Here is a 28,000-nt window from a genome sequence, read left to right on the forward strand (position 1 = left end):
TTTCCGAGCAAAAGCAAGGCATTAAAATGTGATGTGAAGAGAAAGCTAAGTGCTTTCCAGTGAAATAGATTTCAAGAGTATATGTAGCTATTCTGGTAAAAAAGATAAAAGCTACATTATTGGTCTGCTGAGCTGCAAAGCAGAGAGAGGAAAGAAAAAGCCAACGACTATGACAAATCTTGTCGGTGTACACGTGATCCATTTATTATGAAAGCAACTATATCGAATGGATTCATCGTCATTGTTATGATCGCACTCAACAAGTTCATCGTAACTGTTATTATGGCATTCAATTCAAATAATAAACCAATAATATGTATATTTTTTTACACATATGACACCTTATAATTAAATCAAATATAGTAAATTCCTTGCGTATAAGCTGTTATCCAAGCATCTTATTATCAAGACCAAAAATGGTAACTTCGTTGCGCATTTGTTATCCAAAACAAGACACGCGTCTAACAGTAAACTAGTCAGAAACTAGGGACTTCACTCTTGTGCAGGATAATGTCGCGTCAGTACTGCCCTTGATGGCGATATCATATATATCTATATATATATATATATATATATATATAGATATATATACTTTTAAAAAATAAATAAAAATCTGACGCTGGTTTTTATATGTAAGCAATAGTGTAAATTTTATTGAAACTTCAGAGAGATCACATTTATTTTATATATAGAAGATTTATTCTAATTAATTTGTTTCTAAAACTGTCATTTAGTTTTATTTTAGAGGATTATTATTAGTATATTGAAAATCTTATTTTACACTTTCTAACAAATGTTTTTTTTCTTTCTAATTATAGAAAATTCGGAATGCAAAAAGATATTTTTGAAGTGCCACTGTGCTAGTAACAATTCTCTTATTTTAACCTATAAAATTGGTTTTGTCTTGTTTTTCCCTATGAAAATGTTGTTTCTATCTTATTTGGTCTTAGTTCACTTAATTCTCGTCCATTTCATCGAATAAATGTTAAATTAAAGTGTAGTACCACAGCTCTTTGCTTTCAAATTTTCTGTTAAAACAATCCTAATTCTATTTGAGTAAACTGACGATTTGCCCCCTAAATTATCACTTAACTTTCGATTTCTCCCCTAAACTTTTTAATTGGAAAATTAAGGACTTAAACTGTTTTTTTTTTTTTTTGGCCAATTTTCCCCATGCTGTTAATTTTTCATTCATTCGATCCAAATTTTTGTTAAATGGAAGCATGTGCACAACATGTGAAGATAGTTCAATCGCTTTATTTTTAAAATAATTGAAAATTTTAAATTTCTAAAATATAAACCTATGCAAATATGTGTGATTCTATAGCTTTTGTATCTGAAGATTTGGTGAAGTGACACTTTTGTCCACAAAAGAGAGTCACGTAATGTGCATGTGATAAGAGTTAACGTTAATTTGGATGAAATCTATGAAAAACTAACAATATGGGGGAAATCAATCAATAAAATTTGTTTAAGTCCTTTATTATTCACTTAAAAAGTTCAGGGGAACATCGAAAGTTAAGTGATAGTTCAAGGAGCAAATTAGCAGTTTAGCCAATTCTATTTTCATAACTAATTCAAACTCGTCTGTCTCTATTGCGGATTGGTGTGCGGCTAGAGTTGCAGCCATTTGCAAAAGAAAATAATGGACTGGGTTTCGAAAGTAAATAGCGGATTATGTTTCAAAATCTAGTTCAAGCCACTTATTGATCCAACGACTGCAAGTACATATACGCATCAGTCTGCAAGACACATAGACAGAATTTTGAGTTATCGAAAATGAAATTGAGATTGTTTTAGTAGCTAAGTTAGAGACAAAAAATTGTGTCAAAAATAAAATGTGGTGAACTGAGACAACATGACAGAAAATGACAATTTCGTTGAGACAAAACCATTTCAAGATATAAGTGAGATTAAATGATACTTTGAAGGCAAATCAATTAAATAAGCCGTAGTGTAAATTATTCGTTTACAATGAGAGAGATACGAATCCTCTGCATGTTTTTTACGTACAAGACTATACACGACTTGTCATACCGTTTAAAATAATCCAAAGGTTATAAATGTGCCACGTATTTAATGTTCCAGTTTTATAACTTTTTTCTCAGCTTGATAACCTTTCCCCACCCAAATCCCTTGGCTTCTCTGAAGTGCGGCAAGATCGTATGGCTGTTGTCGCCTCCGCTGACCCCTCCTTCCCTCCTCCGTCGTCAGTCGTCACTCACACCACCTTTCCTGTCGCTCCTTATCCATCAAACCACGTGAATGATCCAGCATGGTAACAAGTTAACAATGCTGTGACTTTCCACCATGGTTCTGCGATGGATTTATCCATGGATGACTCATAAATTTCTTCAATATTCGTGGATGCATGCAGCAGGAGGCAGGAGGCAGGAGGCAGGAGGCAGGAGGGGTGGGGAACAAAACTGGAATATTTAATACGTGGCACATCGATAACCTTTCGATTCTTTTGGACGGTGTGGATTAAAAGTCATGTATAGTCTTGTAGGGTAAATCATGCAGAGGATCCCAATTCATTCGCTTAACCCGTATGTTGAATATTGTAGTGTTTGCCTTGGTCTATTTAAAATCTTTTTTTTTTTTTTTTTTTTTGGAGAACTAAAAAGGTGGAAAGATGCAATACGAGGATTTTTCAGGAGATCACATATCCTAGTGCTACTTTCATCCAAACTCGTTTAATTTCAAAATTCTGATGAAATTCAGTTCATGTTAGTTGATATAATCGGATCTAGCTTATTTATTTCTGTCAGTCACTTGACATGAATTCCGCACACTGATCTATCCACTTTTTCTTCTTTTTTTGGTACGATTGGGAATCGTACCAACTCCTGACTAGCATCTCCTACACGTGTATGGTCTTTTTATATTAGATTATATCTTGTAATTTTTTTTTAAATAACTATTTTATATTTTTATGAAAAAATTATTCAAAAAAAAAAAAAAATGCTAAACCATGAAACCACCCACTAATATGGGAGTTTTTTTTTTTTTTTTTTAAATTAAAGTTTTAAATTCAAAATTCATTCAAAATTAGAATGTGATGAATTACTTTAAATTCTTATGGTTCAATTGTAATTTTTACAATTTTTGAAGGACAATTTTTGGTATTTGAAATGTTTCACCTTTTTATCCTTCTCAGTTTTTATATATATAGAACCATATCGTCATGCCATAATGTTAAAGATTGGATGACAACCGATTAGACTCCTCCCAAAACCCAATTTATAGACCAGACTGAGAATTTTTTTTAAGCAAATGACTCGCTTACCCTCATTTTTTGTTCATTCATTTTGTTTACGGGTTTTTTTTTAAAAATTTTGTTGGTGGTGGTAGATCGGTAATGGCGGCGCAACTAGTGTGATGGAGTGTGCATTCTTTCACATTTACAATTTTTGTTGTTGTAGGTTTGTGCTTTTTATTGTATTTACTTTTAAACTATGCTTGTATTTGAATTGTGTTTAAACATTCTATTTCTTGTATTAAATTTTTTTAAATTAATGAAAGTTACCAGTTTGCCAAAGAAAAATACCAAACTGTGGAAAGCCGAATTCGACAGTCACATGGAGTCGCGCAATAGTGAAGGGAAAATGAGGGTTTCGGGCAGCCTCCAACCTGATGCAAGTCTCAAGCTATCTAGTGATGCTGCTCGGTGTCAAACTCCATATTTTTTTGTAGGTTACAATTTCAAAGTACCCTTCTTTTCGTAGGCCTTGATACCTTATTTTCATGTAAAGATTATCAGTAAAAAGGGGGCCGCCAATCCACGTCCAGATCGAACCAACGACAAACACACAAATCTCAAGTTAAAAACATGCAAACATAATAAACATGTATGTGGTATAATATTCTAACGGATAAGGTGTTAGATTTCCAATCATGTAATCAGGGTTTGAAATTCACATATTTTTTAAATTATTGTAATAGTTTCAAACTTTACATCATTCCCTTAGTAATAATAAATTTTTTGAAAAAGGAAGAAAAGAAAATGTCAAATATCAAGAATTAATACAGGCAAGTGATTTCCATAAAAACGAAACCAAATCATTCAACTTAGTTGTGATTTGGATCAGTTCCATGTGATGCCTGTACGATTGGTTTAGCCTATTGAGAAAGACAAGTCCATAGCTAACGGCCTCTGAGTTGGAGAGTGGGACATCATCGGTGGTTGTGGAGTTTGAACATTACACGTGATTGGTGGTGATCAGTGGGTGTGGAGCGTTTTGAATGTTCACCATGTGTTTGTACCCCAATTTACAAATTCCTATCTAATTGATTATAATCTATAATGTAGCGATACAAATCAAGGTGAAAAGGATATCATAAAAAAAAATTATAAAGAAAATTAATGAAAATAGTTTGAAAACTTTGAATTTTAATCAAAAGTACAAAATGTGTTGTAAGTGAATAGTACCAGAAGTGACTTTTTAGAGTAAAAACGTCATTTTCCTTAAAAGTGAACAATATAGAGAGTGTTTCGTTAAAACTCCCAAAATCATATCCACAATTTAACTGATTCAAAGCACTTTTGATGCAAATAAAGATGATGGACACAATCAAGGCTTGTAACAGCCCGTCCCGAGAATTTTAAAAACGTACGCGTGAAAAGACGATTTTGCCCCAAGTTCGATTTCTTTACGTTTTGTGTTATGTTTTTGAGTTTTGTTGGCATGTTTTGGGCCACACACATTCTCCCACACTCCACACCCTTTTCTCCCTATTCATGCACCCTGTCCCGAGCCCCATTCCTTTCCCATTTTCCTTGAAACGTACGGACACACACAAAAACTCATCAAACCTTCACAGATCGAAGAAATAAAGTACATATCCATGCTCGTGAGGCTCGTAGGAGTCCAACCATACCCATTTCAGGTAAGGATACCTTCGTTTTCACGTAGAACTCGGGATACCCGATTTTGGGTACTGTTCATGCGCACGTAATTTCTCATGTTTTTGGGAATTTCAAGCTTGTAGGAAGCTTGGTGAGGTCCTTAGGAGGCTCGGGGTGGTTCGTTTAAAGGTTTTGGACGTCGGGATAGTGAGTTTCGAGTTTGGCCGGAGTTGGGGTGATTTTCCAGGTGAGATTTCGTGGATTTTAGCACTTGAAAGTAGTATGATTTTGTTCCTCTCGTTGTAAGCTTCATTTTGGTACCAATTTCGTGAAATTTGGTTGAAAAACGAAGAAGATAGGACGATTTAAAGATTTCCCGGTTTTCCGGCGCCGGCGACGACGCCGGAGTCTCGTCGGAGAAGACGACGGAATATTCCGTCAAAACTGACGGAATATTCCTAACGTCGTTGACGAAATCCGTTAGGGATAACAGAATATTCCTAACGGCGTCAACTGAGGCCGTCAGTGTGCCAGGCACGTGCCTGCGCGTGGCCAGCGGGTGCGACGGTGAAAAATTATTTTAAAAATATGGGGATGTTCATGAGGTTGAGTAGATCACGTTGGTGTATTCATACACCTCATTTGATCATTGTATGAGAAGTTAATTCTAAAGATTGGTTATGTGCTTTAAAATTAACGTTTTTGTAGTTGTTTCACATATAGGTGAATCCTATCCCGAGGACGAGCGTGGTCACTCGAGGCAGGGGGGCTACGACCCTTCCACATACCAGTGAGTGGGCTTTTGGTTTTCCGTATATACCTATATACTTATATTTTCCCAGAAATCGATTTAAACGTTTATTAGTTATGCCATATATTATATTGCCATTTGTTATGCATGGTTAATTGCATTTATATATGTGTATGTATTGGTGCTGCAGACGCACAGGTAAGTGCCAGGTAAGTGTAATTTATGTTTACATTCAGTAGTGATTGAGATGCATAGAGAGCTCATAACCTGCACTCCCGGTGTTAGTGCTCCCACCCAGAGTTGGGCACAGTTCTTCACGTGATGTTCACCTCCTGCACCATACGCTCAGCTTGGATCCAAGTTAGGTGCACAGTCCTGTCGTACAGACCACTTTAGGTGGTTCCGACTCGTAGGTGACCCGCGATTATTCACCCAGTCTTCACGTGATCGTAGCACTTGAACGTACCTATATTACACCCAGGCCTGTCGTACAGACCACTTTAGGTGGTTCCGACTCGTGTGCAGGTATAGTTAGTGAGATGGAGATTTGAGCTCTAGACTCAGCCGTACAGGTCACGTTAGGTGACTCCGGCTGACAGATCATATGATATTGATGCGATATTACCTGAGCACTTGCATTTTACTTTAAGGTTTTGGCATGGCATATTCTGGAGCATGATTGGTATATATATATATATATCTATTTTTCTGGGAAGTATACAGGTTTTACAGCGAGGGGTTAGTACGTATTTATTAAATGGTTTTCGAAAAGCTTCGTTTTTGCCCACTCACGCTTTTGTTTTGCGCCCCTCCAGGTTCTAGTTGGCTAGCACGTTTGGTGGTTTCCCTGAGGACTTTCTCGGCATATCTGACAGACACCAGCGTAGGATCACCTTCGGGTGTACTTTTGTTGCGTCATTTTCATTTGGACTGCTTTAGGCTTTATGCTCTGAACTAAGTGTCACACTTACGCTTGCACTTGTTATTACTTTATGTAAAACCAGTTTCTATTTATTCGTATTACTATTTCCATTATTTTTTTATTAGCTTCCGCACTGTGTACATGGTTACGTCACTTCCACGTGACGGCCAGCATGCCTTGATCTAGGTCGGGGTGTGTCAAGGCTAGCCGATGGGTTTGGACTTGAAATTCACATTTTTGGCTGAGTTAATATTAGTACCCGATTTGCATGTACTCGCCCATATACTCTAAGTTGCGCCTCTTTTTTTTTTTTTTTTTTTTTTTTTGAAACAAAAGATATTTACACTAATGGGGAGAGAGTAGGTTTCGTCTCACAATGAGGTAGCAATAATGTAGTTCAAATTCACCTTTAGCGATAAACTAACCTAAGATGTGAAATCCCGTCCCCGGATTTCACTATTTAAAATTACGTATTTCGTATTCTTAGTTTTGACGTGTTTATAATTATGGCGTATAGGTTTTTTTCAATAAGTAAAAGGACGAATATGCCCTTAATGAACTAAACGGACTTTTCGCGGACTTATTTAATTCCTATGTGTTTTGTCACTTTTATTTACATATTTGGATAGAGCTCAACCTTACGAGTGTGTAGGCGAAAACCCTTCGCCAAATAGAGCTATAACGAATAAGATATAAGTGAGCAAAGATAGGCGAACTGGTCATTTGATCATTATTTGGAAGGCTCCCAGATTTGCTGGAGCAGCAATTTGGGTGCCATGTATATGACTGAGATGGGAATAAAAGAAGAGAAAGGAGGGGAGAAACTGGCCAATCAGAAATGAGAGAAAGGAGGAAAGGGAGAGAGGAGATGAGCACTGAATCCCCTTTGACTCGCTAACCCGACCCGATTTCCTTCGACTCTTACGATGGTTTTTCATCGGTTTTTCTTGCAAACCACGTCAAACAACCACTTAGAAAGCACTCCACGACCCTCATTCCTGCATTTACACTTAAACCCGACTAGTTTTGGCTCTAGTTTTACGAAAGACAACGTCAGTGGCGCCAATGGTCCCATGGCGGCGATCCGCCATTCCTGAAGCCAATTCCATTGACCACCACCACCAATAGACTCCCCTCAACCTTAGGAACAAAGCCCATGCATTGGTTGGGGAGTTGGAATTCGTTTTGGCGTCGAATTGAGAACACCCATTTCTAGGGTTTTCAGCGGATCGAGGCATTTCAGGTCTTTTCCCGGCCGAATTGGACTTCAGCTCAGGTATAAAAATTATTCCCCTTGAATTGCTCTACATTTTTGTGAAAATTGGTAATTTTTGGAGTTTGTCGAAAAATTGGGTTTCCGTTCGTCGGAAACTGCCACCTGCGACGGCACATGGCTAGTGAGTCGACGATGCCTTTTTAAGTTAAATTAGATGTCCTGATTTCAGATTTGATATCCATATGATGTGATTTGATTGTTTGAATCTAGTTCATTATGGTAAGCCACTTGATCATTATATGAATCGATGATCCGATCGTTGGATTGACACCAAAATTTAGTACATTATAATATGTAATATTTCAGGACATTTGAAACTGACAGATCAAGAATCTGATGTATAGATCTTGATGAATTGAATTCTTAAGTTTGTAAAACTAATTGTTAACTGCTACCTATTTCTAGCAATTAGCGGAGATCCAACTGTTGGATCGTTCTGAAATTTTAGGATATTGTTCTAGAAGATAAATGAGACTCTTGGAAAATTACGGATTGGAAATCCCTAGGCGGATATTCCGAATTGATTTATGTAGGGTTGTGGACCCCACCGTTGACTGAGAGTTGACTTTTGGTCAACATGTTTCAAATCGTTCTTAAATACTAAAAGTACTACTAGAGACTAAGTGAAGTCTAGTGGGCCTACATTGGTTAGTGAGTAACTTTAATGTATGTGATATGGTTATTACCCTAATTTCGTATTTAGTATCCTTTGTGGATATCACTTGATTTTATAAATGTGATTTATATTGAAATGTTTTATATTTAGCCATTGATATATGTTTATAAATGTGATTTGACTTGTGTATTGAAGCTATTTGTGAAATGTGATTTGAAATGCATGTTGGATTGTTTGTTAAATGTGAGGGCTAGCAATGGACCGTTAATCCATTGTCATGAGGATTCATTGTTTCGATATCATTTCCTTTCTTGCTTCGTTGATCCGTTCTAAATTTAGTACTTGTTCTTGTTTCATATTTCATTTCATTGTTTCATTTCTCGTTTCGTTGAACCGTTATAATTTGAGTACTTTGATTCATGTCTTGTTTCTTTGAGCCGTTGATATGTTTCTTGGACTTTTGCTCGGTTCCGTTGAGTGGTCCGGAACTGGGTTCTGCTGGGGTTCCGTTGAGTAGTCTGGTTCTCTGCTCTATTTGGATTTTGTTAAGTGGTCCAGAGTCCCCCATGCTCTGTGATTCCGTTGAGTGGTTCGGATTCCCGGAATCGTATCCTGCTTTGGATTTCGTTGAGTGGTCTGATATCCATTGTACTCCGCGATTCCGTTGAGTGGTCCGGAATTGTATCCACTCGGATTCCATTGAGAAGTCTAAAATCCCTTCTACTCTATGATTTCGTTGAGTGATACGGAATCGTATCCTGGTCTGGATTTTGTTGAGTGGTTCGGAATCTCACTTGATATTTTGGTTTCGTTGAGTGGTCTGGAACCCGATATGGTTGGATTTCGTTGAGTGGTCTAAAATCGCATCCTTTGATTCATTGGATTCGGTTTAAATTGAGAAAGCTTCAGAGATGTAGGCTTTGGTCAAACTGTGTCGCTCTAGCCCTGCATTTTGGTGTATTGTATAAGTTATTAATTGATGTGATTTTGGAATGGTGTTGGAAAGTATATGTGTGTGTGAATGGCAAGATGAGTTTGACTTATGGTTGACATGTAGTGTGGTACTCTATGTTTTCTGCTAAGAAGTGTTTTATGAAAAGTTCATAATTTAACAAATGGTGAACTACGAATGACTTGATCCCATTGGAGGGTACGTAGATAGTCTAACAAAGAGGTTAGATGAAATCATAGAGTAAACCAAAAATTACTACGCAATTTGAGTCCTGAGTTATGCTTTGTACATATCCCGGAAGCTGGGTATGTTAGATTTTCAAGTACTTGGTGACGTCATGTGTAGATTCTAGACGTATGTCGGGATCGAGGTGTAACATAAGACCTCTCACTTACAAGTGAAAAAGAATATTATTAAACCGTAGTACTAAATGACAAAACAGCTAGTGTTTTAAGATCTGCAAATTCTAGAAAATGGAATTTATTGGGTCTGCATATTCCAATTTGTAGCTACTAGATCCATTGTGGTAAACATATATGCCTTTTAGAGATTTGTTAAACACTTCTTCTAATAATTTTGATGGCACATGCTTTTTTTTTTTTGGTTAAATGATAAATTTTGTTAGATTAGTTACCGACGGGATTCAAATCCACATCGTCATGCAAATGCTCAACACCTTTCTACCACTGTGATAAAGATACACTTGCATGCCACATGTCTTGAATTAAACATTTTTTGTACCAAAATTACATGACCTGCCACTACCCATATTTCTTAAAATATCATGTCAAAAGAATGCACATGATATTGAACCAAATTTCCTATAATCTAGCGTTTTGATTAACCTTTCCCCTCTAGAGATAACTAGAGAATGTGTGGTACCATTTTGCTGGTGCGTGTGTTTTCCCTACCTGCGACATTTTTGCTAGCCTTTGATATAACTCTTTTTCTTATCTATAGAATCTACTATCGTTGCTTTAACCAAAATAAAAAAAACAAGGAAAAAAGGAAAATCAAAGACATAAGTCTAGAATTCACTGGCGCCATATGTGCCCAACCCAAGAGCTGCCATTCCTGTTTTTCAATAATATTCACAAATTGGGTTTTCTCATATATGATAGAAGAAAAAAAAGGATTGAATTTATACAAATTAATACACACACACACATGCAAATAAATATTGCGATTTATAGAGATTTTGAAATAAATACGAATATATTTGTATGTATAAATATTAAAACTTGGATGGATAGAGGCCAGTTATATGCATGTATAAATATCAATACACATGCATGCAAATAAATATTAATATATATACATGCAAATAAATGTTGCGATTGCTCTCTGCAACCAACAGGCCTCTGTCCACGTCCAAACCTTCCCATCAACCCTCACCCTTTCCCTGTGCACGGTCTCCTCGATGTCACCGTCTGCCTCTTCTCTGCAAGATCTCCTCGACGACATCGAGATGAACCGCCCCAAATGGTGGTCGTTGGATCTGGACCGAAGGCTGCAAAAGAGTCATTTTGACCCTTTCGGGGAAACCCGGGCCAACCCGCATGACAGCTGACCCCAGGCCCAAATACAGCAGCCCAACCCGCCTGTTTTGGGTGAAGAACAACACCCACACACCCCGGCACAATCGTTATTGATTCAAAATCGAAGCCTGAATTCATATGCAGATGATTAGTGCAATTTGAGTTCCAACTCTACACTATAGTAATTGTTAAAAAAAAAAAAAAAAAAAAAAAAAGAAGAAGAAGAAGAAGTTAAATACAATTTATTTTCAAAAAACTTCCTAATTTAACAATGATTAGTACGGTTTAGTATCATTTTTTTTTTTCAAACGGTTAAAATGTTTTTGAATCCCGCAAAATTGAACATACCAATATAATTTTTATATCAATACATTAAAAGAAAATAGGGCTAAAAACAATATAAACGTAGCAAGGGATAATGTATATGAAACCGAACGTACCAAAATCGAAAATGATGTACAAATATCAATAATATGTACCAAATCAAACGTACCAAAATTGCAAATAAACGTATGAATCAAACTTTTTTTTACAAATTCAAGTGTACCCAATAATAATATATACATAATGTTGTACCTAATAATAATTTGTCAACAATTACAAATAAAAAACCGCAAAGAAAAACAGTTCGAAAAAAAATGTGAAAGAAAATTACACTTGGATCACCAACCATTTGAAAAAAAAAAAAATCAATAAAACAAACTATTTGGAAAAAGAGATAATATTTAATGTTTGTAGGACATAAAAAATTATTTTGATCGAAAAAATATAATTGGAAAAAAAAAAATAATAAAGTAAATAACGAATATCCTATTGCCACTTAATACTACATTCTAGTGGTATTTCTCTTCACTTGCAAGTGAGAGAATTCTTAGGTTCGATTCTCGTTAAAGGCGAATTTGAAATACATTATTACTAGCCCATTATGAGGCTAAACCCGAGCTAGCCCAACCCCCTCTCCGTAGATAAAATCGTTTGTTCTGGAAAAAAAACTAATATCCCACTAAATAAGAAAAACATGCATCAAACAACTATTCAGAAATTAATAACATGTAATTTAAATTAAGGAAAACTAATGAAAAGAGTTTGAAAACTTTGAGTTTTAACGATAAGGATAAAATAAAGGGTAAAGTGAATAATACTAGGATTGACTTTTTGGTGTAAAAATATGATTTTTCGTTAAAATGAACAATACCGCAAATTTTTCATTAAAACTCCCTTTAAAAATGTAAGTTAGAATTTTATTTCCACGACCGAATCTTTGGCAATAGGTTTCCGGACTCTTGTCGAATTGCCATAGGAGGTTTGACGTCATAAATGAAATTTCGGAGTCAGTCCGACTCACAGAGACTAGAGAGACGAATAACTACTTGAAGAGGGAAGATGAAAAGCACTGCCGGCAGACGTTAACAAAAAGCCAGACAGTGTAACAATTAAGAAGAAGATGAAATCAGTGCCGTCAACTTTAGCGCTGCTGCTTTTCTTTGTTTCTGGTACATATATAACTGCTTTCATGTTCATGGAAGTTCATCATCCATCCGTCCATCCATCCATCAATAATGCAAAACCAAGATAGATACATAGCTTTACTGTATATTTTACCAAATTCATATAATTATTGCATGTATATATGTTACTAATTGATGGACGATGCTTTCCCTCATTTAATCATGTCATCTGAGTTCTTCTTCTTCTTGTTTGGAATCGGAATTGGAATAGCGATAACAATATTAGCATTAACATTAGCATTAGGAGACGATGATGTTGTGATTGGAATCGACCTTGGAAGTAACTATGCTTGTGTGGGAGTGTACATCAACAACAACAAAAGTGGTCGTGTAGAGATATACCGAATGAACAAGGCAATACAGCCACACCCTCATGGGTTGCATTCACTGATGATGATGATGATGATACCGGCCCTTTAATTGGTGAGGCCGCAAAGCATCAAGCGTCTCTCAACGCACAACGCACTATATTCCATGTCAAGAGGCTTATTGGAAGATATTAGGGAAATATATGTTGCTTTTAAATATCTATCTATCCATATTCATCATATATAGAAATTTGAATCTGTGTACTGTTATCAACCGAGTTTAATTTATTAGTTGTGTTGGTACGTACGCCAGGTATGATGATCCGGAAGTTCAGAGAGATATTAACTTGTTACCGTATAAGGTTGTGAACAAGGATGGAAAGCCTTGTATTCAGGTCAAAGTTAGAAACAAAACAAAGGTGTTTAGTCCTGAAGAAATCAGTGCTATGATATTGGCTAAGTTGAAGGAAAACGCTGAGGCATATCTGGGGAAGAAAATTAAACACGCTGTCGTCACCGTTCCATGTATATATATTGCACTAAAGTAATGGTTTAATTAATTAACATCTCATTCGTGTTCTGCGTTTGACACACGGACCAAGTTATGATTGGATTAATGCATACATTTAATGAAAATTACTTCTAGGATGATACATGTAGGAATAAGAAAAACATATATGGTGATGATGATGAATATGATATATATATAGCTTGGATTCGTTGGTGTAATATTGCTGCTTGTTGTAGCTTATTTCACAGATGCGCAGAGGCAGGCTACTACGAGTGCAAGCAACATTGCCGGGCTCAATGTTGTTAAGATACTGGATGAGCCTACAGCTGCAGCGATTGCCTATGGTCTAGACAACAAAGAACAGAAGAACATGTTGGTTTATCATGTCCGTGGTGGTGGTGGTAAAATTGATGATGTTAACATCTTGACCATCAATAATGGTGTGTTCGAGCTCAAGGGCGCTACAAATACTGGAGACAGCCACGTGAGAGGTAAAGACAGCTTCGGAGTCCTCAGAATGATGGGTTCTTTCATCAAATTATTCAGGAGGAAGTACTACAACAACAACAACAACAACAACAACAACGAGGAGAAGATTAAGGCTCTTGAGCCAATTAAAAAGGCTTTAGAAGATGCTGGCATTAATAAAACATATATTCATGAGATTGTGCTTGTTGGAGGACTGGTCGAATTCCTAAGGTGCAAAAGTTGTTGAAGGACTTCTTCAACGGGACGGGAAAGAGCCGAAGAAAAAGGGTATCAATCCTATTGAGGCTGGTGCAGCAGTTGCGGGTGGAGTCCTCTTCAGACTCAGAGAAGGAGAAGGTGGGGATGAAACCAAATTTAAAGGTATCCTCGTTTCACTTGTATTTGCTTGTTTAATTAGGGTTTGATGATATTATACCTAACAATTTTTTTTTTCTACTTTGCTTCCAGATCAACTTTTCCTTGATAATACTGATCCTTTTCGTCTCCTTATCAAAATGAATGCTGGTTTGATGACCAAATTGATTAGCAAGGGTGCCGTCTTTACTCCAATTAACGAGTCTCGGACCTTGAGCACTTATCCAGACCCGAAAACCCTAGTATCCATCAAGGTATAACTTTACTTGTTGCATGCATTTTAAGCAGTACGTATATGTCTTCTGTAAAAAGAAAATGGAAAAGATTAACTTATACATGCGCATATTTGGAAATTAAATGATCAGGTGTTTGAAGGTGAAAGAAGCCTCAGAAAGGATTACCATGAACTATTTAGAACTGCACCTCTTCGAAGGGACTTAGAAACCGACGAGACTAGTTATTTATTTATTTATTTTGCCTCTTGGTTTCGATTAGTACTTGGTGTCTACGTTAGCATGCATGTACTTGGAGTGAAAATTGAGAGAGGCTTTATATATTTACTAAAAGCTGCTTTGAATCTGTACGTAGCTGGGGAGTGCATGAAAGTATAAAGAGCTCTACGCTGGCTGATGCAAATGGCACCCAACATGTGAAAGCAGAGGAGAAGAAGGTCGGAAAGGCTAAGAGGTCTCTGCTTATCCCAATCGGGATAGTGAAGAAGGAGCCTGGGGAACTTGCTGTACTGGACGAAGAGTTGTTGAAAACAATGTATGCCAGGTTCAAGCTTCAGAACTTCATATACAGCATGAGGTCCGCCTTCAAGCTGATCGATAAGATAGACCTGTATGACATGATAAATTATGACTGCAAACTTATAGAAGCTCTTGAGTGGTTGCTGCATGACAGCCAAATTATGAATGTAGAGAAGGGTGATTTTGATAAGAAGCTGATGGAGGTGACTCGAGTGTGCTTTTAAGTTATAAAGCAATTTGTAGAGAAGAGCGGTGGCACTTCTTCTCCTACTCTATAGAATATATTCTTTAATCAGAGTTTCCTAATTTTTTTACTCTCACCTTTTGCAAAGAAATAAAGGATTAGGCAAGATTAATTAGCTCTTTATTAAAAGCCACGTATGACGTATGCATCCCCACCTAAAAGTGAGATGACCATTAGGCGAGATTAGCTTCTGATTTGTTCCCTTTTTTATTCTCATCTGTAGTTTTGCCCAACCTGCAGCATTTCTAGCAATAGAAAGGTAATGACCTTTATGTCTTCATTGATAACCCTCAAATGCCAAGATGGGTTGCACTAATTTAAAAAAGTCAATAAACATAAAGCTGTCTGTCCTTCAACACAACCATCTCTAAAAACGTCGCCCATTGCAAACTTTAAATGGTGTTCAAGCAGCAGTTACCATGGGTGAGCCATTGACTCCGATGACACAAAACCTGCAGCAGCCTGGGAAGGTACAACCGACCCACCAAAATTAATCTTGTGCATATGACCATTGGTGGTAGTAGTAGCCTGAGATCATCTTCAATTTGAGGAGAGCCTTACTTAACTTCGAAACCTCCTCATCACTGGTATAAACCCTAAATCAATCAGTCACTGGTAATACTCCAAACTTATGAGAAAATTAAGCTGCAATTAATAAACAGATGTCCATCACACTTCTCTTCACTGTTATAAAAAGGGCAAACGGGTCAGTGGTTGGCCAAATCTGTGTAATCTATGTCTCGTTGGAGTCTGCCTATGATAAGAAGCCAGCACAAGTTTTGCACTTTTTTTGTGGAATTAGGAGTTTCCACATTTTGTTAACTATATTTTCCAAGAAATATTGCACGCAAGACATTTGCAATGAATATGTTACCTTAACTCATTGACAAAGCAGTTAGTTTGGACTATGATTACAGACATTTTAAAGGCGAGGTTTCTAAGGCCCCAAGTAACAAACCAATGAACCATACAAGCCTCTATATAAAGATGGTAATAGCACAAAATCTTTATCAAAAAGGATAGGAATTCAAAGAGCACTTATCAGCAGCAATATGAAAGCATGGGTATATACCTTCAACCCTTCTTGCAAGAAAATTGCTTGATCACGCTCAACGGTCACCGTAGTACCCATTTGGAGGATTGCAAGCGAAAAGCTCAAGATTGATCATCTTGATGCTACAAACTTGCTTCCATCTAATAAACTTTGACGGTTACCACAATGGATCCAGTAGATTCAAATCGGAATATTCAGACCCATTAAATTCCATTTTCTAAAATTTGCACATCTTAAAACACTAGTTATTTCACTTTATTTCTAATTGGTCTTGACTCTTAACCCCCCCCAGCATCACTTACTTCCCACCCCCTCCTATTTTCTTGACCCCGATTAGTCTAATTTGATTCCTTATCACAATTTGATAGCAATCCAGAAATAAATAGTAAGAAGAATTTGCAAGCCGCCTATTCCATTAGTATCAAACAAAAGAAAATCAACATTTTCTTAGGTATGCATACAAGGTATAGTTCTCAATTCATAACCAATTTGTTTGTGTGATTCGATTTGAATTCGAAATTTTATATGTTTATCTTATTTGTAGAGTTAAATAGCTGATGAATCTTTATCAATTTGAAGCAGTTGGAATGGTTTTGTGGTTTTGTGAGTTGGTTTTGTGGTTTTGTGAGTGTTGCTTAGGTAAGAAGAAACAAAAGTAAAGTGTATACTTGAATTGATTCTAAAGTTAGTATCTTTTCTAGGATTGTTCGTGGGTTTGTGAGTGTTGCTTAAGTAAAACGTGGGTTGTCTAAATTGCTACATTTAAGAATGCGATTGTATTGCTGCAGGATTTTCATTTAATATTTCTATGGATATTTTCATGTCTGTTGTCAGATATAGTTTGAAAACCCGCAGCAAAGTGTAGACATTCCTGCTAGTAACAAACTATGATAGCCTGGCTAAGATATTGCTAAATGTGCTGCTGACATGGAGCTACATTGTTGATCTGTGTCTTCAAAATTGTTGTGGTTTTGCAATTTTCTTGGGATTTAAGTAGAAGAACATTTGTGGGTTTCTGTCTTATTTTATTTTATTTTTATTTTATTTTTTTCGCCTCTCAGCTTGTTTTTCTCTTGTTTGAGCTTCACTGGATGTCTTTTGAATGTGTATGATTTTTAATTTTATCTATTCGTTTAGACTCTTGGTCCGGTGCTTGCAAGAAATCGAAGAATGGCCAGACCTCTGCATCGAGGTCTGTTTAGGATGCGGATGTATGGCAGTAGCAATGATTTTTTATTTTTGACTCTCAATGAAAGATGAAACAGAAAAAGAAGATTTGGACAGAAGAGCTTCTTCTGATAACAATAGTTTTGCATTTAGATTTCCTATTCGAGTAATTTCTCCGGATAATTCTCCTTCCAAACGTGGAAATACCGAAAATGGCTCTGCATCTGATCCCTTCATGGCTGGTACTCCCAGAAGTCGGCACAAGTTAACGCTGCTACTGTTGAAGTTAAGTGTCGTTTTGATTTTTATTCTAGCTCTTACCGGATCCTTTTGGTGGACACTCGCCATCTCAACAACTTCAAGAGCTCACATGTACCATGGATACCGGCGACTTCAGCAACAACTTGGTTCTTCATGGTTAAAAGATTTGGAGTTTTGTCCTCAGAGTACGAAAATAAAGTTCCATGCTTCAATGCTTCATTCTGTTCAGCCTCCTTGATGTCTAATGGTGTTGAAGACAACTCGCACCTAATTGCAGAAATGAATCAGCATCTTTTTTTAGGGATCTTTTTATATAGGCGCAGCAGTTTTGAATTTTTTAAATTTAACATCCATGTCTTTTAGTGATTTGATTAAACTTTTTTTTTTGTCATAATTTTGGTGCTATATGCACATTATATTGTAACAAATTTCCTATAATCTAGCCTTTTAATTACAATCTCATCCATTAGAGATAATTATTAGAAAAAAAAAAAAGTTTGTTAGATTCAATTTATTTTCACAATAATGCTACAATTTAGCAATAATTATCTACGATTTAAAATGTTTTCTTTCCAAAATAATTTAAAACATTTTTAAATCCCACAAAATCAAACGTACCGAAATAAGTTTCTTTTAGTATGTTAAGAGAAAGTAGGATTTGAGAATAATATAAACGTATCAATACACAATGTGTACAAAATAAAACGTACCAAAATAAAAATAATGTACCAATATTAACAATATGTATCAAATCAAAAGTACCAATATTAACAATATGTATCAAATCAAATGTACCAAAATTGTAAATAAACATACCAATTAATGATTTTTGTAAATTCAAATATACCTGCAGATAATATATACGTAATGTATTGTACCTAATAATAATTTGTCAACAACTATACTAAAAAAAACATCCAAAAAAAAATATAATTTCATAAAAAAAATTGAAAAAATTACTCGGAACTTTTATGTTGATCACCAACTGTCACATCTCGGCCTGGGGTGGACCACTTCCCGGGCCCGCTCCACCACCGTAGCACGATATTATCTGCTTTGGGCTTATCATTCCCTCACGGTTTTGTTTTTGGGAACTCACGAGCAACTTCCCAGTAGGTCACCCATCATGGGATTGCTCTAGCCCTATTCTCGCTTAACTTCGGAGTTCCTACGGAACCCGAAGCCAGTGACTCCCAAAAAGCCTCGTACTAGGTAGGGATAGAAATATACATTTAAGGATCACTCCCCTGGGCGATGTGAGATGTCACAATCCACCCCCCTTAGGGGCCCGACGTCCTCGTCGGCACACACGTGACCAGGGTTAGGCTCTGATACCAATGGTCACATCTCGGCCTGGGACGGATCATTTCCCGGGCCCGTTCTATCACCGTAGCACGATATTGTCCGCTTTGGGCTTACCATTCCCTCACAGTTTTGTTTTTGGGAACTCACGAGTAACTTCCCAGTGGGTTACACATCGTGGGATTACTCTAGCCCCCTTCTCACTTAACTTCGGAGTTCCCATGGAACCAAAGCCAGTGAGCTCCCAAAAGGCCTCGTGCTAGGTAAGGATGAGAATATACATTTAAGGATCACTCCCCTGGACGATGTGGGATCTTACAATCCACCCCCCTTAGGGGCCCGACGTCCTTGTCGGCACACACGTGGCCAGGGTTAGACTTTGATACCAATTGTCACATCCTAGCCCGGGGCGGACCACTTCCGGGCCCGCTCCACCACCGTAGCACGGTGTTGTCCGCTTTGGACTTACCATTCCCTCACGGTTTTGTTTTTGGGAACTCACGAGCAACTTTCCAGTGAGTCACCCATCATGGGATTGCTCTAGCCTCATACTCGCTTAACTTCGGAGTTCCTACGGAACCCGAAGCCAGTGAGCTCCCAAAAGGCCTCGTACTAGGTAGGGATGAGAATATACATTTAAGGATCACTTCCCTGGGTGATGTGAGATGTCACACCAACTATTTGGAAAAAAAAAAAACCATTTGGAAAAAGAAATAATATTAAATGTTTGCATGACAAAAAAAATAAAAATATTGTGATTGAAAAAACATATCTGGAAGAAGAGAAAAAATTACTAATATCTCCACGAAAAGTATCATGCAGATAAAAGGATAAATTCAAAAAATATTTTAATTTTAAACAACATAATAATGACATGTAATTTAGCTTGAGGTGATTATTGGTCAAAGCACTTTAATCAAATTTTAAAAAGGCACAGATGTTTAATATAAATGATATAGAAAAATTGTAGGGGATTCTAATTTTCCCCTTTTTTTATGTGGTAGTTGGAATTGACATTTGGGTTAATATCTCACACATCACCCTTGGTAGCTTGGGTAATAAGTAGTTCAAATTGTTTCAAATGCGTTTGCATTTGTATTTTTATAGTTTTTTTTTTATATAAATTAAATTGTATTCTTTAAAAAATTTAAAATTTAAAAAAAAAAAGAAAAAAAAAGAGAGAAAATAGCCATTTTAGGCTTCACCAAAAGTGTGCTCTAATTTTAGGCATTTAGGACCAGAGCATTCGGTGTGACTACAATTAGGAGAGGCATGATTTTAGTGTTGGAGGTTCATTCCTTTGTTGTGGATCCTTCTCCATTTCTTATTTATAATAACCATTTGGCTATTCTTATTTATAATAACCATTTGGCTACCAACTCAAAGAGTAAATCCTCTTGCCAATCTTCCAAAAGCAAAAGTAAAATGTATAAGTCACAGCTAAATGAAATTTGACAACGCCGCAAATGGCAGTTGCCTGACTATAACACTACTAAGGTCGGTCCCAACCACATGCCCCAGTTCTTGTCCACTGTAATTAACTGTTAACCAACCAAGGACGGAAACTGTGACAACCCGTTCCAAATTTTACGTTTTTATTTTATTTTAAAAGTGTGAATTTACGAAATTGCCCTAGAGGCAAGGACTTTGACTTCTGTTGACCATCGTCTAGAGAGACATATAATTTATTCTTTTAACATATTCTCGTAATACTCGTGGATGTGAACGCATAGGCGAAAGCCGTTTGCGAGTCCGGATTATAACGATATAGTTACGGACGTTCGAAATTGGTTATTCAAGGTTTAGTGTTAATTAAATTAAATTCCCAATCAGAAATTGGTTATTTAAGTTGAAGCCCAATCAGAAATGGAGGAAAAGAAAAGAAAAAAAAAAGTGGCTTCCCCTCCACCGCACCCACCACGAGTTCCCATTTTCCAAGGCCGATTCCGGCCAACTCCGGTGGAGTTTTTCGATGCCACCACCACCATCTTGAAGCTCTCATTCCCCTCTACAAAACCCACCCAAGAACCACCTTGATTAACCATGTTATGTGGCGGTTTGAGGCCACGAAAGTTGACGAAAATCAATGGTGCTCCAGCCACCCTTTTTGATTTTCCGGCAAATCGGCAAAGCGATGGCCGATGCCACCACTTGGGCTTTGTAGCCCATCATCCCAGGAGCAAAACCCAACCAACCTTGACCCCGTTGGACCACCGTAGACGACGAATCGACGTCGGGAAGTTTTAGGCACCCACCGGCTTTGTGGGCAAAATTGACCGTCTTCCGTCCACTTTTGGACTTCGTGGCAGGTATGAAAGTTGCTCCACTCACTGAGATCTTCATTTCTGTGAAGTTTGAGAATTTTTGGAAATAGTTGGATTTTCCGGCGAGTCGGGGCGGCCGACCGCCACCCGCGGTGGCGCGTGGCCAGTGGGCCGCAAATGCTATTTTTAGGCTATGTCGAATGTCTTGAATTCAGTTTTGTTATTTGAATGACATAGGTTGATCGTTGGAACCTAAATTCGTTACGATACATTGCTTGATGAAAATGTGAATCGACGATCCGACCGTTGGATCGTCACCAAACTTGGGTACATTATAATACGTAATATTTAAGGATCATAGGAATTTATGGATTGGGAATCTGATGTACGGATCTTCCCGAATTGAATTTGTAAGTTAGTAAAATAAATGTTCACATCCACTTGGTTTTGGGCAAATGGCGAAGATCCAACCGTTGTATCGTAATGAAATTTTAATATGTTATTCTAGAAACATATTGTGGATCGTTGGGAGTTGCGGATTGGAAATCTGATATGCCGATCTTCCGGGTCAAGTTATACAGGGTTGTAAACCCTATCGTCGATCTTTGATCGACTATTGACTTGTGGTCAATGGGTCTCAAACTATTTTAGAATGTCGTTGAGGTTGTGTTTTATGTGAATGACATATTCTACAGATAAGAGTTCTGAGATGTGATTTGATAATTGGTCACAGGGACCAATCATTTAGGACGCCTCGATGCGTACGCTAGAGAATCATAGCGTGGACTCCAGGTGAGTGCATCTTTTCCTTTTTATCGTACATATTATTGAGAGTTCTATCGACACTTTTAAATTGATTAGGCATATTACTTTCATATATAATTATTGTGAATGCTTGAAGTACTATATGAACTACGAATGGCTTGATCCCTATTTAGGGTACGTAGGCAGTCTAACGAGACGTTAGATGCAGCTATAAAATATTTGAGACAAAAGCCTTGTTTGGGAAATTGAGTAATGCGAAGGAAATTGGTAAAGACAAGTTTTAGTTTTATGAATTAGTTAGCTAAATTAGTTTTAATTGGGTTGTCATGGATAATTATCCGTGAAAATAAGTAGTTTGGGAGTAGGGCGTTATTGATTGTACACTTCTCACCGTATTGTTTATAATTGAAAATACTACGACATGGTTGAGTATTAGATTGCATCATGGTATATCCATATGTATATTACTTGCATATAGTTATTGGGAATGTTTTCAAGTGCAAAGGTGAACTCAGGACACCCAGGTAAGTTCAGGTGAGTTTATGGTATTAGTTGAATCGATTGAGTTATAGCATGACTACAGTTATGTGTTAGGCAACTTCGATACTGTCGTACTGGTTGCCATGAGTTCCACATGTTATATTGAGATACATTGAGAGCTCATAAACCTGCACCTCGGTGTTAGTGCTCCCGCCCGTGGCCAGGGCACAGTTATTCACGTGATGTTCACCTCCCGCACCTTACGCTCACCTTGGATCCAAGGTAGGTGCACAGTCCTGTCGTACAGACCACTTTAGGTGGTTCCGACTCGTAGGTGACCCGCGATTATTCGCACAATCTTCACATGATCGTAGCACTTGAGCGTATTTATTTACACCCAGTCCTGTCGTACATACCACTTTAGGTGGTTCCGACTCGTGTGCAGGTATACTTATTGAGCTATTTGCTAGCCAGGATTGATGAGATATGGATAAGTCGTATAGGTCACTATAGGTGACTCCGACTTATATGCTAGCCAGGATTGATGAGATATGGATAAGTCGTACAGGTCACTATAGGTGACTCCGACTTATATGCTAGCCATGATTGATGAGATATGGATAAGTTGTACATGTCATTTTAGATGACTCTGACTGATATATCACTTTGTATTGATTAAATTCATTTGGCCTACTTATTAATGTATGATAGAGTTGATGGCAAACCGTGGTTTTGGTCATTTCTAAGTATGGTTTGGATATATGTATATATGTTGTACTGTCCTATAGAAAACGATAAGGGAATTACAGTGATGGGTTATTACTGTTAGAAAGGTAATAGTTTTGGGAAGCTTGGTTTTACTGCTTACTCACACTTTCTGTTTTGTACCCCTTCAGGTTTTAACTGCTGGGTTCGTATCGACGAGGATATATAGCTAATCTTAGTATCGGTGGCTACTTTTAAGGGTATGATTCTTACCCACACTACTGTACCTTACTTATGCTCTGACATCGCGTGTGAAATGGGTTCGCTTCTACTCGTAGCGCACTCTGGTACTTAGACACTTTTAGATTCAAATTTATTCACTTTTTATGCACTATCACATTTTATGGCTTCGTCACCTTCCAGGTGTCGGCCGTCACAGCTCGATTCAGGGTCCAAATGGACTTTCTGGATCGGGGTGTGTCAGAAACCAAGTGTCCCTATTATTTTTAACATTTTTTGTTCTTGGAAATTGCTTCCGCTGGCTCTAATATGGTGTAGTGTTGTTTTAGGTACAACGCTAAGTAGAGGAACGGGTTTTTAGGTGGATACCCGTTGTTCTATTTCTTAAAATTTTAATTATGACAAACAGTTTTATTTTAATTTCATATTTGGTTTGTAATTTTAATTTTAATTTTGTTGAACTATGCATAATTTTTGTTAAAATTACAAACCAAATATGAAATTAATATAAAATTGTTTGTCATAATTAAAATCTTAAGAAATAGAAGAGTGGGTATCCACCTAAAAACCCGTTCTTGTGCTTAGCGTTGTACCTGAAACAACACGACATCATATTAGAGCCGGCAGAAACAATTTCCAAGAACAAAATATACAAATCAAAATATGTTAAAAATAATAAGGACACTTGGTTTCGGTCCTTGGTTGATAACTTTCTTAGACTAAACTCTTATTGATTCGAAATTGTTCTTTGTGAACGGTGATTAGGTTATTGAATCGATAATTTGTCATTAATAATTGGATAATAACCAATGACTAGTTTGGTGCTAAAATTAACTCACCGAGTTCAATGTTGGATGCAATTAAGAAAGGATTTTATCACAAATCATCCCTGAAATTTATCTTCACCATCAAGATGGTTCTTAAAATTGAAAATCAATCAATGTAGTCCCTGAAAATAGGTGTGGCAAATCAATGTGGTCATTTCATCACAATTCTGTTAAAAATTCAATTAAGTGTTGATGTGTCACATAAATGGGTCCCACAAGATTTACAAGTTTTTATTACAATAGTTCCTGAAATTGACACACACATGAGTGATGCAAGTATTATCCATTAAAAATTGGGCCGAACCAACAGTCTTAAAACAGATTTCTATGCTTTTAGCTTTGAGCAAAATCTGATTTTGTATATCAATGCCACTAGTTGTCCTCATTTTTAGAGGAGAGAAAAAAAAATACCTTGGTTGGACAACAAAAATTCGACGGTGAGGAGATTTTTAAAACGGAAGCTTTAATGAAAAGGGTTTGAGTTAACTTTAATTTAATAAAAAACTACCTTATGTTATTATTTAACCAAAAAAACTTCATATTTAATCATAAGGATAAAACTAATCTATATGAGACCCTGTAAACATCAATCACACATGGACTGAATTAATAGCCCAAAATGTAATTAACTTTTTTTCGGCCTTGCCCCTGACGGAATAGGGTTTCCCTTAGCCAAATTCGTTAGAAAAAAGTGAAAGCAGTGGTACAGGATAAATTGTCTTCATGAATTGTTTAATTCACAGGAGCGTTGGTGCATGCTTGTATTTTTTTGAACCACAACTTTGAAATCTTTTATCGATTTGATACATACATACATACATACATACATACATACATACATATATATATATATATATTTGTTTTTTTTGGGTCGAATATCAATTTGATTGGGTGTGTTTTGAAATTTGATCTTATAGAATCTTGAATTTGAATGGGTTGCGCCGACGTGTTCGACATGCTTGCCATTCGCTCGTTCATTATTATTTGTTATTTCTTAATTTTCTTATTGATTTTTAAAAGTATATGGATCAGGATTTTTCATTAATTCTCCTAATCAGGCCTTTACTTCGTTTCAGGAACTTGGCCCCATCCCTTCCGTCTCAGTTCATATTGTTCATTTTTGAATTATGACGATTAATCCAACTTTTGGTAGCCTATTAGTCTAATAATTAAAGACATTGTCGTAAGTACGTGCGTTGTTAGGGTACGCTATCTGACAACCATTGGAGTAAGGCGGTGGTGCTGGCAGTGGTGAAATCAGAATTCCAATACCGGGTTGTCCTAATGTAGAAGTTCTAAAAGTTCCAGCATTGACCATCTTTGCAAACATCATCAGTTTCTATCAAATTTGGTTCACACCTTTATTTTCCATCAAATTTGGTTTATATTAAAAAATCACAGTTAAACTCAGATTTCCCAAAACCAACAAATGCTTATCGCCACCATAACGCAATTATGACTTTCCAAAGATATAATTGGTTCGCATTGCAAGTATACACATCAATTCAAATGGTTAACAGCTATATTATAAATTGGTACTAAGAGTTTAAGATTGAAAAACTTACATGAATTTGTAGAAAAATGAATTAGGTGGTGGCACGGCAGGTGGTGGTGGAGAGAGGTGGTGGCGACTGGTGGGGTGGAGAATTGGGAAGATTGCACATTGGGCCTGGAACGTCTGGGTTTCTAAAATGAATCTGGGAGTTAAACAGTGGGAAGGAAATGAGGGTTCTCGGATTTGTGGTCTACAGGAAAGAGAGGTTCTTTTTTTTAATAATTTTTATTATATACAACCTGACTCAAATCGATGTCGTTTTGGTCAGGTCATCTAAAAAGAAATAAAATTGTCACTCAGTACTACGATTTGGTAGTATTTCTTTTCACTTGTAAGTGAGAGCTCCTAGTTCAAATCTCGTGGATGATGAATTCGATACTAAATTAAGTTGTCCATTATGTAGTTTAACCGAACTCCACTCTCTCTTTAGTATAAAATATAAGGAAAACTAACGAAAAGTAACAAAAAGTCCTAAAAATTTTTAGTTTTTAATCAAAATAACAAAATAAAGGTGTAAGTAAATAGTACCAGAAGTGATTTTTCAAGGTCAAAATGATTTTTTTCGTTAAAAGTGAACAATACCAAAAGTGTTTCATTAAGATTTCCTAAAATATATCGTTGTACTGAAGAAAAAAAAAAACTTTTTTCTTCCAAATTTAAAACCTTCTGCCTACATATCCATGGAGACAATGATCTCTCCACCTCCAGGTCGTTTAAAAAGAAAAAAAAAATAGAACCTTTTCTTCTTCCTTGTTTTGTTTGGCCCCAAAATAATATTATTGGGCCGAGCTTAGGTTTTTATTCGGCCCAAGGCTCTTCCACTAATGCTATGGGCTGTCTAGTGGTCACAAACCGCCCAATTAGGTTAGCCGAGTCCTATTGCAAGAAGGATTGATCTAGATAAGAGCGAATAAGTCGAGTCTTGATACAACAAGGGGATTTCAGAGTTGAAGATGTTGAGGAGATGGGAGTGAACTTTGTTCATTATGGAGCTTGGTTCAAAAACCTATTGGAACTCGGGTCAGCCGAATCTTAATCAAATTAGGCTTGGGAGTTTTAGTTCGAATACAACTTTGGTTCAGCCAGGAGAAGGTCCGTTGCTATATATATATATATATATATGTATATAGGGGAGTGCATGATTGAAGTCCTTCAAATTCAACACACAAATTGTCGTGCGCAAACTCTCGCTCTATGCGAAACCTTTCAAACATCTTGAGATTTTTTTTTTTCGCCGACGCATCTTCAGTTTGGATAAACAACACTGTGAAGGCAACCGGCGAACATCTTCAGTTTGGATAAATAACACTGTTGCCGTAGAATGAGCCGACTGCGGAGCACCTTCAGTTTGGATAAACAACACTGCATCGAAGGCTGACTGATTACCTATCCAAGTCTCGGCTGACAAGGATTTTCGAGTCTTTGTTAGTAGAGGTCATCTCATTAGCCTTCTTGGTGAAATGAGGTGTTACGAGTTATTGGGCTCGGCACACTGAACATCGAGTTGTTTATGATTGGATCTTCACAAGTAAGTTTTAGAGTTCGGCATTCTGACGGTCGAACGACATTCACCATCAAGGCACACATCTCTTTTGAGTACTTGTGTCCGAATAGTTTGGTACCGGTTCGGCTCTTACTAACATAATCACTGTGACCGAACCCGGCGCCGACGATCCGTGAACTTCGCAAGACTAGCAACCTTGTCTTCAGGCTCTAGAACTCGAAGGCCGAGACATGTTCCTTCCTCGACCGCAGTCGCAAGATCAAGAAGTCAGCAACACCCTTAACGTAACATCAACACATTTTACTCCTCGGTCAAGCGCGGCCGAGTTAGCACGACCCGCATCAATCGAATGACGTAGTTAGCTCATTAGATACTCGGCCTGCGCGCCACGTAGACTTGGTAGTTTTTAGGGTCAACACATTTATAAACTTCTTCTTCTTCCTCATTTAAATTAATGTTGTGTTCTGCTTTAAAATGAGATGAAATTCGATAAGCACCCAAAAAATGGGAAGAAAAAAAAAAGATTTAATGTCGTTTTTTGCATGTATATATGTTTAGTTTCAAAAATAGTGTTCATGTTATGTTTAAGAAATAGTGTAGTACCCGTGTTTAATTTCAAAAACAATGTTGTATTTCTATACACTATTTATGAAACTAGACCAAGAATTATACATTATTTATGAAACTGGACCAAAAAAGAGAAACTATTTATGAAACTGTACTAACTACCGTACAATATTTATGAAACTAGATCAAGAATTAGACACTAATTATGAAACGTGACAAAAAAGTAAGCATTATATATG

The 28,000-nt window shown here is 36.9% G+C and overlaps 1 pseudogene; it reads left to right on the forward strand.

The window, feature by feature from the left end:
• Window positions 1-12,574: 12,574 nt before the first annotated feature.
• Window positions 12,575-17,790, forward strand: LOC137717173 (luminal-binding protein 2-like; annotated as a pseudogene).
• Window positions 17,791-28,000: the final 10,210 nt, after the last annotated feature.

This window comes from Pyrus communis, chromosome 15, assembly GCF_963583255.1.
Source record: "Pyrus communis chromosome 15, drPyrComm1.1, whole genome shotgun sequence".
NCBI classification, from domain to species: Eukaryota; Viridiplantae; Streptophyta; class Magnoliopsida; order Rosales; family Rosaceae; genus Pyrus; species Pyrus communis.